General features: G+C 45.3%; 1 long non-coding RNA gene across 3 annotated transcripts in view; it reads right to left on the bottom strand.

The window, feature by feature from the left end:
• The window catches only part of LOC123180486 (uncharacterized), a 30,340-nt gene extending 17,591 nt beyond the window's left edge, over nt 1-12,749 (bottom strand). For all 3 annotated transcript variants that reach the window (XR_006491071.1, XR_006491070.1, XR_006491069.1), the window contains exons 1-3: nt 12,201-12,749; nt 10,106-10,204; nt 9,930-10,015 (exon numbers count right to left, since the gene is read on the bottom strand). This is a non-coding gene — a long non-coding RNA (uncharacterized lncRNA). The remainder of the gene's footprint in view (nt 1-9,929; nt 10,016-10,105; nt 10,205-12,200) is intronic.
• Between the last annotated feature and the right edge of the window lie 2,826 nt (nt 12,750-15,575).

Below are 15,575 nucleotides of genomic sequence, written 5' to 3'. Positions count from 1 at the left end.
AAGTTCATGGATAGAAAATTGTTCACAAATTTGAAGAAGGTTCAACAAAATTAAAAAGGAAAAACGAACACAAAAAAACAAAAAGATAGAGAAAAACAGATAAAAGATTAAACTAAAAAACTGGTTGGAACGATCCCCAATCCCCGTCCGCTTCTAGAAAATTAATGCTTCTTCATCGACCTCTTCAATTGAGCCCTGACTACGCTAGAGATTATACGACGTCAGTGTCTGGTAGCTGCTTCTTTTGGTTCTCCATTGACAGGTTTTCAAGGTTTTGCTACTTACTCTAATGGTACCAAGAGACCACTTTACAATATCTGGTACACCTCCATGTATCCTTGGTCATACAACTTATGATTCTTCCAATTTGTCCTCCAATCCACATCCAGATTCTCCTATCCATGTTCTTACTGCTGATGGTACTTCCCTCCTAGTAGAAAGTAAAGGCACTCTTTGGCACTTTGACTTTTCATGTTCCTCGACTTCACTACACTTGTGGTCCGCATGTTGTGGATTCTTCTAATGAATCATCTCCCTCGACAATTATATCTTCTTTTGTTGGCAACACACTTCCTCCAGCTCACCCTACGTATGGCTTTCCAGCTCGCCCACTTCTGCCTATTGACCGCTATTGTTACTACGCAGCTCTTCCCGAGACGACTTCTTACCGTGAGGTCGTTCATATCAAATGGCTGCATGTGATGGCATCGAAGATTGATGCTCTTGCCCGCATCGGCACGTGGAATCTCATTTCCCTTCCTCCTCGTGGTTGTCTCATCACTTGTAAGTGGGTCTATAAGGTTAAGACTTATGATACTCTTGAGTGTTACAAAGCTTGTTTAGTGGTGAGGACATGGTCATGACTACAATGAGACATTTGCTCCTATATATATGGCCCACACGACCACTCTTCGCACACTTCTCAATGTGGCTTCTATTCGCCGCTAGTCTGTCTCTCAGCTTGATGTCAAGAATGCCTACAAGTAGCCACCACCCGGGTTCTCTTCCTGATGGCATGGTTTGTCGTCTTCGTCACTGTCTATATGGCCCTGAGCAAACCCCTCGTGCCTGGTTTGAGCTCTTTTTCTCAATGGTGATTGCGGCTGGTTTTTGGCGAGTGATCATGATCCTGCACTTCCAATCCACCATTCAACTCGTGGTTGAACACTTCTTCTACATGTCAATCATCACTGGCGACGACTCTTAAGTACAATGCCTTTGTGAAGGCTCGTCATAGTGAATTTCGTATGTCTGATCTTAGATCCTTTTCGCTACTTCCTTGAGATTGTTCATTATTGCCTAAGAGAAGTATATCCAAGATTCTTGCTCGTGCTGCACTTACTAATGAGCGCACTGTTGAGACTCCTATGGATATGGAGTCAACGTCCATCTTTGTGCCCACCTTCGCTCCATGTCAGTCTGGATGGGTGTCCTTCGCCTTGCTGCGGGTTGCTATGAGCACTATCTCAATCTCACATCCTGTGTTCCCTTGTTGCGCGACACCATAACCACACGCTCGAGCACCACCAATGTGAGCAAGAGCTCGAACAGTCGAGGTGTACCTGGATTATGGACGGGACGAGCCAAGGACAAGGCGCTACCTAAACCCGGGACCAAGGGAGCATAGTAGGAGAACCTAGGGTGCTTAATCAAGTGCGTGGCACACAACCCGCAAACAGGAGAACACCAAGCCAAATCGGCAGGGTACGAAGAGTGCACAGGCACGTGGGATGTTGGATCAAGTCCCTTTGTTGCCACCGCCCCGATCTCAGACTTTGTTGCCTTGCCTACCAACTATTTTCAGTAGTGGCATCATCGCCTTGGTTCACTTGAAATCTCTCATCCTTAGTTCGATGTGGCCTTCTTGGATCCTTCTCTGACGATGTCTCTAAACCATCAAGGTTGTCGCCATCATAAACAGGTCCAGTTACCTTATACTCATAGCGAGACAATGTCGAGGGTCCATCTTCCTTTGCGTCGAAAGAAGGTCGTCGCACTTTTGGGCCGAGTCTGTCTCCACTTCCATCTATCTCATCAACCTTCATCAATCCATTGCTCTGCAGGGTGGCGCTCCTTTCGAGCGTCTATTTGATTCCCTCCCAATTATTCGGCGCTTCAATTGTTTGGTTGTGTTTGCCATGTCCTTCTTGCCCACGTGAACGCACCAGACCGACTGCTTAGTCCGTTGAGTGTCTTCTTAGGATACAACGATGAGCATAAGGGATATCATTATTGAGATCATGTTGGGCGTCAGATGCCTGTTTCTCAGGATATGACTTTTGATGAGTCTCATCCCTCCGCGTCCATCTTCCTCGACCTTTTCAATGGAGGAAATCTCTTTTTCATTAATCCAACACTCCTATCACTCCCATATCCATTCGTTGTACTGCTCCAGCTTCTTAGATAATTGCAGATCCAATGCCATCATCTCCTATGATTTCCTCACCTCGCTTATCATAGGATTCTACACCTTCATCAGTTGTGGCTTCCTTGTCTCCATCACCTGAGTTTATCCCGATGATTTCTACTCGTATTCTTCGATCTTTTCCTCACTTTTATATACATAGTCCACGTGTTGTGAATGTGTCTACTGATGTGCCACTTCCCCTCTCGGCCTACTTATGGCTTGCTTCCTCATCTGCTTCCACCTGTTGACCGCCTTGATCTTCCAAGCGTTGGTGCTGAAGTTCTTGAGCCGACTTCTTATCATGATGTTATTCATACCAAATGGCACCTTACGATGGCAGAGGAGATTGTTGCTCTTGAGCGCATCGACACGTGGGATATTGTTTCTCTTCCTCCTCGTGTTCGTCCCATTACTTGGTGGGAATGTTACGACTCACTTTAACTTTTTATATGTTCCTTCTTTTGCTCATGTTCCTCGACTTTACTACACACGTGGTCCACGTGTTGTGGGTTCTTCTGATAAGCCATCTCCCTCGACTATTATATCTTCTTCCGTTGGCAACGCACCGCCTCCAGCTTAGCCTACTTATGGCTTTCGAGCTCGCCCGCTTCTGCCTATTGACTGCTATGGTTACTGCGCAGCTCTTGACGAGACGACTTCTTGCCGTGAGCTTGCTCATTCCAAATGGCTGCATGTGATGGCATCGAAGATTGATGCACTTGCCCGCATCGGCACGTGAAATTTCATTTCCCTTCCTCCCGTGCTCGTTTCATCACTTGTAAGTGGGTCTACAAGGTTAATGATCCTCTTGAGCGTTACACAAAGCTCGTTTAGTGGTGAGAGCATGGTCATGACTACGAAGAGACATCTGCTCTTATATATGTAACCCACGTGACCACTCTTCGCACACTTCTCAATGTGGCTTCTATTCGTCGCTAGTCTGTCTCTCAGCTTGATGTCAAGAATGCCTACAAGTAGCCACCACCTAGGTTCTCTTCTTAATGGCATGGTTTGTCGTCTTTGTCGTTGTCAATATGGCCCTAAGCAAACCCCTCGTGCCTGGTTTGAGCGCTTCGTCTCAATGGTGATTGCGCGAGTGCTCATTATCCTACAGTTTCGGCCCACCATAAAACTTGTGGTCGAACACTTCTTCTACATGTCGATCATCACTGGCAATGACTCTTAAGTACATTGCCTTGGTGAAGGCTCGTCATAGTGAATTTCTTATGTCCGATCTTGGTCCTCTTTGGTACTTCCTTGAGATTGAGGTATCTTCTACCTATAATGACTTCTTTATTTTGTAAGAGAAGTATGTCGAGGATCTTACTCGTGCTACTCTTTCTGACGAGCGCACTGTTGAGACTCCTATGGAGTCTGACCACCTCCGCTCCCTACCAGTCTGGATGGGCATCATTTGCCTTGCTGCGGGTTGCTACGAGCATTGTCTCAATCCCACATCCCATGTTCCCTTTATGTGACACCATAACCGCACGCTTGAGCACCACCTATGGTGAGCAGGAGCTCGGACAGTCGACGCGTACCTGGATTATGCACGGGACGAGCCGAAGACAGCTACCTAAAGTCGAGGCCAAGGGCACATAGTAGGAGAACCTGGGGTACTTAATCAAGCACGTGGCACACAACCCGCAAACAGGAAATGAACACCCAGCCAGATCAGCGGGGTACGAAGAGTGGACAGGCAAGTGGGATGTCGGATCAAGTCCCTCTACTGCCAGTGCCGCCAATCTCTGCCTTGTCTACCAGATATGTTCAAGAGTGGCATCATCGCCTTGGGTCACTTGTGATCTCTCATCCTTAGTTCAACGTGATCTTCTTGGATCCGTCTCCGATGATATCTCTAATACATGGTCCAGTTACCTTATACTCATAGCGAGACAATGTCTCAGCATCCTTTAGACCTTGTTCACTCTGATCTCGAGAGATCATCTCCCTTTGCCTCCGCCAGTGACTTCTCTCAACACACCTGGATATATACTTTATTTCTTCTCATAGTGAGGTCTTATCTATAAGCCTTTTGCTGCAATGGTTTACACTCATTTCTCTACGCCTATTCATGTGTTCTATGGTGACTCTGATGGAGAGTATATCTCCAAGCTGTTGCGTGCAATCTTTGCTGAGCAGACTCTGGTTCTCTTATCCTGGTGCTCATGCTCAAAATGGTGTGGCTGAACGCAAGCATCGTCACCTTCTTAAGACGGCTCCTCCATTGATGGTCACCACCTCTCCTTCACTGCACTTTTGGGCCGAGTCTGTCTCCACTTCCATCTATCTCATCAACCTTCAGCAATATATTGCTCTGCAGGGTGGCGCTCCTTTCGAGCGTCTATTTGATGCTTTCGCTTTAATTGTTTGGTTGTGCTTGCTATGCCGTTCATGCCCAGGTGAACGCACCAAACTGATTGCTCAGTCTGTTGAGTGTCTTCTTAGGATACAACGATGAGCATAAGGAATATCATTATTGGGATCATGTTGGGCGTCAGATGCCTATTTCTAGGGATATGACTTTTGATGAGTGTCATCCCTTCTACCCGCGTCCATCTTCCTCGACCATTTCAATGGAGGAAATCTCTCTTTTTTTAAAATCCAACACTACTATCACTCCCTTATCCATTCGTTGTATTGCTCCCGCTTCTCCGATAATTGCAAATCCAATGCCATCATCTCCTATGATTTCCTCACCTCGCTTATCACACGACTCTACACCTTCATCAGTTGTGGAGTTGTGGATTCCTTGTCTCAATCACTTGAGTTTATCCCGATGATTTCTTCTCGTATTCTTCCATCTTTTCCTCACTTTTATATACATCGTCCGCATGTTCTGAATGTGTCTACTTATGTGTCACTTCCCCTCTCGGCCTACTTATGGCTTGCTTCCTTCTCCGCTTCCGCCTGTTGACCGCCTTGGTCTTCCAAGCGTTGGCGCTGGTGTTCTTGAACCGACTTCTTATCGTGATGTTATTCATACCAAATGGCACCTTGCGATGGCAAAGGAGATTGTTACTCTTGAGCACATCGGCACATGGGATATTGTTCTCTTCCTCCTCGTGTTCACATCACTTGGTGGGAATGTTATGACTCACTTTGACTTTTTATATGTTCCTTCTTTTGCTCATGTTCCTCAACTTTACTACAGTGGTGGTCCGCGTGTTGTGGATTCTTATGATAAGCCATCTCCCTCAACTATTATATCTTCTTTCGTTGGCAACGCACCGCGTCCAGCTTAGCCTACTTATGGCTTCCGAGCTCGCTCACTTCTGCCTATTGACCGCTATGTTTACTGCGCAGCTCTTCCCGACACGACTTCTTGCCGTGAGGTTGTTCATCCCAAATGGCCGCATGTGATGGCATCGAAGATTGATGCTCTTGCCCGCATCGGCACGTGGAATCTCATTTCTCTTCCTCCTCATGCTCGTCTCATCACTTGTAAGTAGGTCTACAAGGTTAAGACTCTACAAGGTTAAGATTCATGATACTCTTGAGCGTTACAAAGCTCGTTTAGTGGTGAGAACATGGTCATGACTACGAAGAGACATTTATCCTATATATATGGCCCACTTGACCACTCTTCGCACATTTCTCAATGTGGCTTCTATTCACCGCTAGTCTGTCTCTCAACTTGATGTCAAGAATGCCTACAAGTAGGCACCACCTAGGTTCTCTTCCTAATGGCATGGTTTGTTGTCTTCGCCGTTGTCTATATGGCCCTAAGCAAACCCCTCGTGCTTGGTTTGAGCGCTTCGTCTCAATAGTGATTGTGGCTAGTTTTTGACGAGTGCTCATTAGCCTACACTTTCGGTCCACCATTCAACTCGTGCCGAACACTTCTTCTGCATGTCGATCATCACTTGCAATGACTAAGTGCATCCTTGGTGAAGGCTCATCATAGTGAATTTCTTATGTCCGATCTTGGTCCTCTTCGGTACTTCTACCTCTAATGACTTCTTTATTTTCTAAGAGAAGTATGTCCAGGATCTTCTTACTCGTGCTACTCTTACTGATGAGCGCACTGTTGAGACTCCTATGGAGTCAACGCCCACCTTTGTGACCACCTCCGCTCCCTGCCAGTCTGGATGGCATCCTTTGCCTTGCTGCGGGTTGCTACAAGCACTGTCTCAATCCCACATCCCGTGTTCCCTTTATGTGTGACACCATAACCGCATGCTCGAGCACCACCAATGGTGAGCAGGAGCTCGGACAGTCGACGCGTACCTGGATTATACACGGGACGAGCCGAGGACAGGCGCTACCTAAAGTCGAGGCCAAGGGCGCACAGTAGGAGAACCTGGGGTGCTTAATCAAGCACGTGGCACACAACCCGCAAACATGAAAGGAACACCCAGCCAGATCAGCGGGGTACGAAGAGTGGACATGCAAGTGGGATATCGGATCAAAGTCCCTCTACCGCCAGTGCCGCCAATCTCTGCCTTGTCTACCAGATATGTTCAAGAGTGGCATCATCACCTTGGGTCACTTATGATCTTATGATCTCTCATCCTTAGTTCGACGTGTCTTCTTGGATCCGTCTCCGATGATGTCTCTAATACGTGGTCCAGTTACCTTGTACTCATAGCGAGACAGTGTCTCAGCATCCTTTAGACCTTGTTCACTCTGATCTCGAGAGATCATCTCCCTTTGCCTCCGCTAGTGACTTCTCTCAACACACTTGGATATATACTTTATTTCTTCTCGTAGTGTGGTCTTATCTATAAGCCTTTTGCTGCCATGGTTCACACTCAATTCTCTACGCCTATTTCATGTGTTCTATGGTGACTCTGGTGGAGAGTATATCTCCAAGCTGTTGCGTGGAATCCTTGCTGAGCAGACTTTGGTTCTCTTATCCTGGTGCTCATGCTTAAAATGGCGTGGCTGAGCGCAAGCATCATCACCTTCTTGAGACGGCTCGTCCATTGATGGTCACCGCCTCTCTTTCACCGCACTTTTGGGTCGAGTCTGTCTCCACTCCCATCTATCTCATCAACCTTCAGCAATCCACTGCTCTGCAGGGTGACGCTCCTTTCGAACCGTCTATTTGATCGTTTATTCGGCGCTTCAATTTTTTTGTTGTGTTTGCTATGTCCTTCTTGCCCCTCGTGAATGCACCAAACTGACTTCTCAGTTTGTTGAGTGTGTCTTCTTAGGATACAACGATGAGCATAAGGGATATCATTGTTGGGATCATGTTGGTCGTCGAATGCCTATTTCTTAGGATATGACTTTTGTAGAGTCTCCTCCCTTCTACCCACGTCCATCTTCTTTGGCCTTTTAAGTGGAGTATATCTCTTCTCACAATTTTCCCGACACTCCTACCACTCCTATTGAACCCTTATCCAATCGTCGTACTGCTCATGCTTCTCTGATTATTGTAGAACCAACGTCATCATCTCCTATGATTTCCTCACCTCGCTTATCACATGATTCTACACCTTCATCACCGGTGGTTTCCTTGTCTCCATCACCTGAGTTTATCCCTCGATGATTCCAGCTCGTATTCTTCCAAAAAAAAATCCTAACTTCTAGATAGGTCGTCTGCGTGTTGTCGATGCGTCTACTGATGTGCCATCTTCCCCGTCTTGGCCTACTTATGGCTTGCGTCCTCGTCCGCTTCGGCCTGATGACCGCCTTGGTCTTCCAAGCGTTGGCGCTGCTATTCTTGAGCTGACTTCTTGTTGTGATGTTGTTCATACCAAATGGCACCTTGTGATGACACAGGAGATTGTTGCTCTTGAGTGCATCAGCACGTGGGATATTGTTTCTGTTCCTCCTCGTGTTCGTCCCATCACTTGGTGGGTCTACAAGGTTAGGACTCACTCTGATGGTTCTCTTGAGCATTAGAAAAACTTGTGGGTCATGGCTTTCATCAGGAGCTTGATCCTGATTACGATGAGACTCTTGCTCCTGCAAAACCATATGCTTGTGGCCTTTGTTCGCCACCAGTTCATGTCTAGGCTTGATGTTAAGAATGCCTTTCTTAATAGTGAGCTGCGTGAGGAGGTTTACATACAACCACCACCTGGGTATTCTACTCCTTATGACATGCTTAGTCGTCTTCATCGCTCTCTATGGCTTTAAGCAAGCCTCCCGCGCCTGGTTTGAGCGTTTTGCCTTGATGGTGGATGTTGTTGGTTTTCAGCGAGTGCTCAAGATCCGACGTTGTTTGCCCTCCTTTCTGCTCTTGGTAGGAATCTTCTTCATGTTGATGACATGATCATCATCGACGCAGACCGTGAGCATATTGCCTTTGTGAAGGCATGTTATGCAGTTTCTTATGTCTTATCTTGGCCCTCTCTACTACTTTCTTGGAACTGAGGTCCCTTCTTGCTCAAAAATAATAATCCAGGATCTTCTTACTCGTGTTGCTCTTACTGATGAGCGCACTGTTGAGGCTCCCATGGAGCTCAATGTTCACCTCCCTACTACTGATGTTGATCCATTGTCTAATCTAACGCTTTATCAACATTTTGTTGGGAGTCTTGTCTATCTGACTGACACTCGCCCGGTAGAAGAAACAAACTGCAGTGCCCCCCGTTCGAGTGCACCTCTTCCCGCGGCGCCGTCGCTCCACTTTCCTACTCTACCTTCCACTATATGCTCTGCGGCATTGTCGTCGTGGCCAGGATGGTGGCAAAATCACTAGCGCTGATGCCTCTCGCATGATGTTGCTAGAGCCTTCATCCTCTCAAGTGGCATGAACGACCAAAGGGGACAATGTCACCATGGATGTTGTCATTCCCTCTGTTGGATCGTGAAGTGTTTGGGAGTGAGACTAAAAGAAATACGGGAAAGGAGATGATGCCTAGCGTATTAGCGGAACAAGGCCTAAACAGAATTGTAGAGATGAGTTATAGGCTCGCCCAAAGTGGTCGGACCCTGCTCAAGTGGGAGCTACATGCACCGGGCTGCCTTTTTTTTAGTTATAGGCCCCCTACCAAAATGGTTGGTGTATTCTACCAAGGTGGGACACGCGTTTGAGTGGGATATAATCATACTCTATCAAGCCCAAATGATAATCTTCTTTTTTTACCCTGCTTCCAAATAATAATGACCCAAACACTAAATATAGCATTGACCATAATTCTTTATACATCACACCATATCCTTCGAATCTACTAACATCTAAGGCAAATTTGAAAAAAAAAGAGTTTGCGAATCAAATGTTCACAAATTCAAAAAATATGTTTGCGAATTCGAAAAATGTTTGCCAATTCCAAAAAAGTTCACGTATTCAAAGAAAGTTCACGGATTAAATTTTTTTGTGAATTCCAAAAATGTCCACGTATTAATAAAATGATCACATATTAAAAAAAGTTCATGTATTTAAACAAGTTCATGAATTCAAATAAAGTACATGAATACGAAAAATTGTTAAAATGTTCGCATCGAATTCAAAAAATGGTCGTGGATTCTAAAACAATGTTCACAAATCTGCATGCATGTTGTATCGTGCTTATTGAGTGTGAACAAAACAAATATCAGGATAGAAACTAAGAAACAGAATGCATACCACCAGGAACACAGCCACCACTAGCTCTGTCACAGAATATTGCGTGATAAAAGCCCGCCATGCTAACTCAGCAGCTGAATTTGTAACTGAAATGTAAAGCACAAACATAAGGGATGCAACTTCAAGATAATATGAACTGTGAGCAAAGCAACATATAAAGGTATAAAAAAACATACCCCTCATCCAAGATACCATAAGCATACAAAGAACTACAGAACCAGCTGCTTCCCTTCAGCCTTGCACCCTCACTATCAACATAATACCAAGACCAGACCCTAGAGAAAGAGCAGAATTGTTAGACATAGACCTAAGTACTGCTTAATGACACTAACATATGTCAAAGGGCCACTCGCAGTTCCATCAAATCCAACAATCATTGTACCGATTGGAAGTACCATCCCACGGTATGAAAATAAAGGATATTAGCCAACGGTCTTTAAAGAACCAGCAATAGAAATCCTTCACTTGTTGATGAGCTCATGAACCTCTGAAGGAAGAAACTATTGTTATTCCTACTATCTTTACTATTAAAGGGGAGTGCGGTTGTGATGGTAGGTTGTGGTACGTCGATTCGCATGTTCGTGTGTCGCTTCCTCGCCTCCTCTCTCAAACAAATACTCGTCGACGAGTGGACCCGCCAGCTCTCTTCCCTGCCTCATCAACCCGCTAGCCCCGATCTGATTTCTTCCTCCTCTCTCGTTAAGAGCGAGCGCGACCACAGCTAGGGTTACTATCGGGTCCAGCCGTTGCCGCCTCACACCGCTGCCCGGGTTGCTATCTGACACACCAACCAAAAACTGCAGTGTTGAACACGAGCCTAGGTCGCCCTCGTTTGTAGATGCAAGATGTAGCTCGCCATCTTCTATGTCACGTACAACCTTCATCTCCACCTTCTTTCCCAACGTATCGAACAGAGGCACCGTGGCAGGACTCAAGGTGCAGCAACTACTCCAGTTGTACATGAGCCATGGGTTCAAGCGAGGTTCTTGGAGTTCTCATGGTCCCTGCTTGGGCGGACGCCGAAAGGGTGAGAGTCGATTTGTTAAGGCTTCCCTGGTATTTGTCTTCAATACCAATGTATTATTTTCTCATCACTAAGCTTTTGACTCACTCACTACTTGTTTCTTGCACTATATGGCCAGATCCAGCTTCTTCATTTATCCATGATTTTTCTTTAAAGTCCACCGACTAAACATACAAGAGCTTGGCAATTCTTTCTGGCTGCAGCTAAAACTTTATATTAAAGTGAACTTTAGTTTTGTTGGTTTCTTGTTCATAGAAACCGGCAGCAAGAAATAAGGCTAGATTAGCCACGGCAACATGAGCCAAGTTTATGAGCATGTACCTGGACCCTCCTGTATGGCAGTTGATCCACCTTACATGAAGATTAAAGTCATCTACATCAATATATTAATTTTGCTCGTGGTATGCATCTCTTGGAGAAATCTTAGGGCAAATATTTTCTTATTTTTGCTTTCTTTAGAAATCTTGGAGAAATTTAGTGTAGGCACCTTCAGGAGCATACTTAGATTTGCTAGACTTAGTATTTTGTTTTTGTAGACTTAGTATAAGGAGTAAGGACACAGAGAAATAATATTTGAAAGGTGCAGGTTGAAATATAATTGACAAAAAACATGTAAGGAAAAAGGTCTTACTAGAGATAATCATTTGTGATGTCAAATTCTCTCCCCTCAAGATTCTTGGCTTGTTTCCTTAGGCTGATGACCCACCTAATAAAAATAACTAATAATTTGAATTACAACGCATAATGTGAGTTTTATCTCTCCGTCAAGACATGTATCCTTCAATAGTGCACTGGACCTTATGTAGAGAAAGAAAGATAGAGAGGACTAGTTCTTGTTAATTTTTTCAGAGAGATGGAGAGACAAACATGGAAAGATGGGAGATTGGAACATCAGGGGGACTTCGGTGCTGCTTCTTGATCTGCTCGGTGAGTGAGGAGGTAAGAAACGGGGACATAGAGGAACATTTTGGGCTTAAAATTTATAGAAACTCGAAGATTGACAGCTGGAAGCCATGCTGCTTTCTGTTTTCATCGAATTTTGTGTGCGCAATTCGGTCGGGCATTACGTCAAACATGTGGAAGGCATAACACACATGTATTCTGGATCACCACCTATACACAGCAACTCCAGCGGCATGCAGTAATCAAGAAATTTAGAGCAATGGCATGCAGTAATCAGAATATCCAGATCAAAAGAGGGAATCAAGTCATGACCAAGAAAACAGATCAATGATGATGAAACTTACATCTCGTCGTGGCTTCGTGCTTGGAGATAGGCGTGCAAAGAAACAACGGGGAGAAACGCTGGACGTCGCTGAGCTGATGCGATTGTTTCCCACAGGGCTCAGTTTGTCCATCGCTCTTGTATGAGGAGCTGGCAGATAGCGGTGTAGCGCCCCCACAGCCTGCGCTAGGAGAGAACACGGAAGAGCACGGAGCCGTGGACGTCGAGGGGAGGCGGCAGATCGGACGCGCGACTCGATTGCGGATCTGCCGAAGGGTGGCGCCCCGGCCCACACCGTCGAAGCCGGCAGGCAGCGAGAGCGCACCACGAATGCAGTTTGTCCCGTGAGAAGGACTGCAGGCCGGCAACCTGTCGTGGCGCCGCCGCAATCCTGTCTGATCAGGGATTTCGATCGAGGGACTCGAGTCCTTTCTATAGGTGGTGCCTTCGGCTTCCGCAACATGCGAGAGGTGCCGATGACCGGAATCATGGAAGCGGGCTTGAGCAGAGTTCGTGTCGGAGCAGAGTTCGTGGTGGCGGTGGGGACTGGGAGGAAGGAGGGGAACAACTCAGGAGTAGAATCCTGCGTTGTGGGCTCCGACGGTTTCCTTTACAGAAAATCGACCTAGCAGAAAACCGGGCCGATTTACAGCAGCTAGTAGACACGAGAGGAGGCCCAAGTGAATCGCAGGCCCAACCAAGCGACAACCGCAGCGGACGACCAATTGTAAGGAGTTTCCTATATGACGGTCGTTCGTATTTTTTAAATATGATCACTTTTTAAAAAGAGTATTTCAAAAAATCTTCACTTTTTAATAAAAATGCTCAATACTTAAATTTAGTTTAGAATTGTAAAAATTATTCACAGTTTCAAAAAATTAAAAATTAAGAAAAACAATTTTAAAATGATTACTTTTTCAAAAATTGTTCATGCATTTTCAAAATCCACGTGGTTCAAATATTTTTTTCGAAAATTTCTTGGAAATCATGAACAATTTTCAAAAGACAAATAATGTTTGAAAAGCCGAACATTTCTTGAACAACATGAACAAAATTTTGAAATTTCAAACTTTGGCTAGGGACAGTCCTTAACCAGTGAGAGGTCTATAGTTTGATTCCTTGTGCGTGCACTGCTTTTTGTGAATTTTCGTTGCGCTACAGTACCAACAGGTCCAACGGGCGTGCACGCCAATTTGTCGGCCCAGTCGAGGGGTCAAATAGGAACTCCCCAGTTGTAATGCAAGCTCTGTCGAACAACAACGAAAAAAGTGGCCGTTGGTGTCGCCTTTTCCCTCTCTCTAGGGTTTGTCTCTTCTCTCGTTGCTCCGCCAGCGTTTTAGTTTATCTTTTCTCCTTCCATCCACGGTCCTGTTCGGGCTGACCAAGGGTTGCACTACAGTACCAGCAAGGCGAACGAGCGTGCACGCCAATGGGTCGGCCCAGTCAAGGTGTCAATTAGGAGCTCCCCGATTGTTACGCAAGCTCAGTCGAACGATAACGAAATAAGTACTCATTGGTGTCGCCTTTTCCCTCTCGCTAGGGTTTGTCTCTTCTCTCATCGCTCTTGTCGGCATTTGTGTTTATCTCTTCTCCTCTCATTTGCGGTCTTATTCGGGCTGACCAAGGGGTGGTCTCGTACTCTCCTTTGACTTCCGGCCTTTCTGAGCTATGGTTTGGATTATGAGGGAAGTCAGCGGGTTTATTCGATCTTGGGTAAGATTGATCGCGGTAGCTACTCTCATGGCACCGAATGATTGGGCTTTATTGTTTGAATTGTCAGAAAAGGAAAAACATGACGCCATGATGCGGGATCTAGATCTTTTTGGAATATAGGCTTTCGCCCCGCTTTATAGATAAAGTCAATGTCAAACAACCAAGTTCAAACACAATAAAGGTACAAATACACCAACATCAAGTCTGCTGGGGGCACCAGCTCAATAATAAACCCACACACATAAGTTAAAATAGAGGGTACACTAATCCGGATTCGAAGAAGGTTGTGGCATCAGACACTGAGCAAGAGAGTGAATCTAACTGATAAGTCATTGATAGTGTCGCGCTCCTGTTGCTTACTGAGGACCTTCCATTTGATTAGCCCCTTTAGTGATCCGATAAAGGAGCATAAATGATTCTTGGATTTTTCCCAGAGGTGACCCTGATTTATCGAACCCACGCGAGGGCAGTGCCCTTTAAGCAAGGGTTTCTAACAAACTTTTGCAAAAGATTAAATGTAGCTTTCGACTAGATCGTAAATCAAGCTGACACTGAAAACACTTATAATAAAAATAGGCATGGGTATGAGAACTTATGCTTACAACCATATGTTTGTGTCGGGATCATTATGATATTAAATTGTGCCCTATAAGTCATCCATCGAGATGTGCTCGCTATGTATGGAAGTGAGGGGCGTGTGCAAATTACGTCTTGACCGACACACGTCCTTCATCAAGAGTCAGTTGTCCAACTGAAGGCCTTATCCCCCGCGCGGTGTTGCCCCGGTAATTAAGATAGAAATAATTAAACAAAATCATTGGTCGTTTAAGGACTACACCTCTTGTATCCCTAGAGATAGGATCCATGTTACCGTATTAAGGGCTAGTTCTTTCGTTGCATTCTAGAATAAGCTGAAATAAGACGCCCCTATACCCAGCTTATTCGATAAGCCCAACCAAATTTATATTTTAAAATCCTACTCATTAAGACTTGACTAGTAGGCTTCTAAAAAATATTTTTGGTTGGGCTTCTAGAATAAGCTGGGTTGGGGAGCTTATTCTAGAAGCCCAAAAAAGCCACCAAAAGAAATGGCCCTAGACCTTTATGTGGGGAGCTTATTCTAGAAGCCCAAAAAAGCCACCAAAAGAACTAGCCCTAAACTTCTCTGTCACTAGTGTTCAGAATAACACATCACGGTCTCCCTGCCCTTAGCCTTTCAGTGGCTCGCTCTCCATGATCCTGGGTACGTGCATGGATGAAGAACGCGAACGAGACAAGATAAAACTACAGAATAACTTTATGCTACACATACATGATGTTAATTCAAAGTACTTCCATTGATCCCTCCAACAAATACATCGGGTTGAAAGTCCCTTTCCTCAACCCATGACCTTTCCGAACTACTCACACATGGAGATCAGCTAACATGAAGAACTCATTGAAGAACACATCATAAAGATTGATTGATTGGTAATATGCCTTACAATAGGTGTCAAATGCGATGCATGATTAAAAGTATGGCTAGATGGCTAAGAAGTATGGTGGTGATGAAGGTGGTGGCTATGGAGATGGGAAATGGCGGTGGCTAGGGTTGATGGAGGTGGTTTATGTGAAGATGACGATGTTCTCCTATGTTATGTTGTTCATTTGGCGTCGGGCCCTTTATAAAGGTTGTTCAGGTGGA

Source organism: Triticum aestivum, chromosome 1D (genome assembly GCF_018294505.1).
Source record: "Triticum aestivum cultivar Chinese Spring chromosome 1D, IWGSC CS RefSeq v2.1, whole genome shotgun sequence".
NCBI lineage: Eukaryota > Viridiplantae > Streptophyta > Magnoliopsida > Poales > Poaceae > Triticum > Triticum aestivum.
This window is presented reverse-complemented; position numbering and strand designations above follow the sequence as displayed.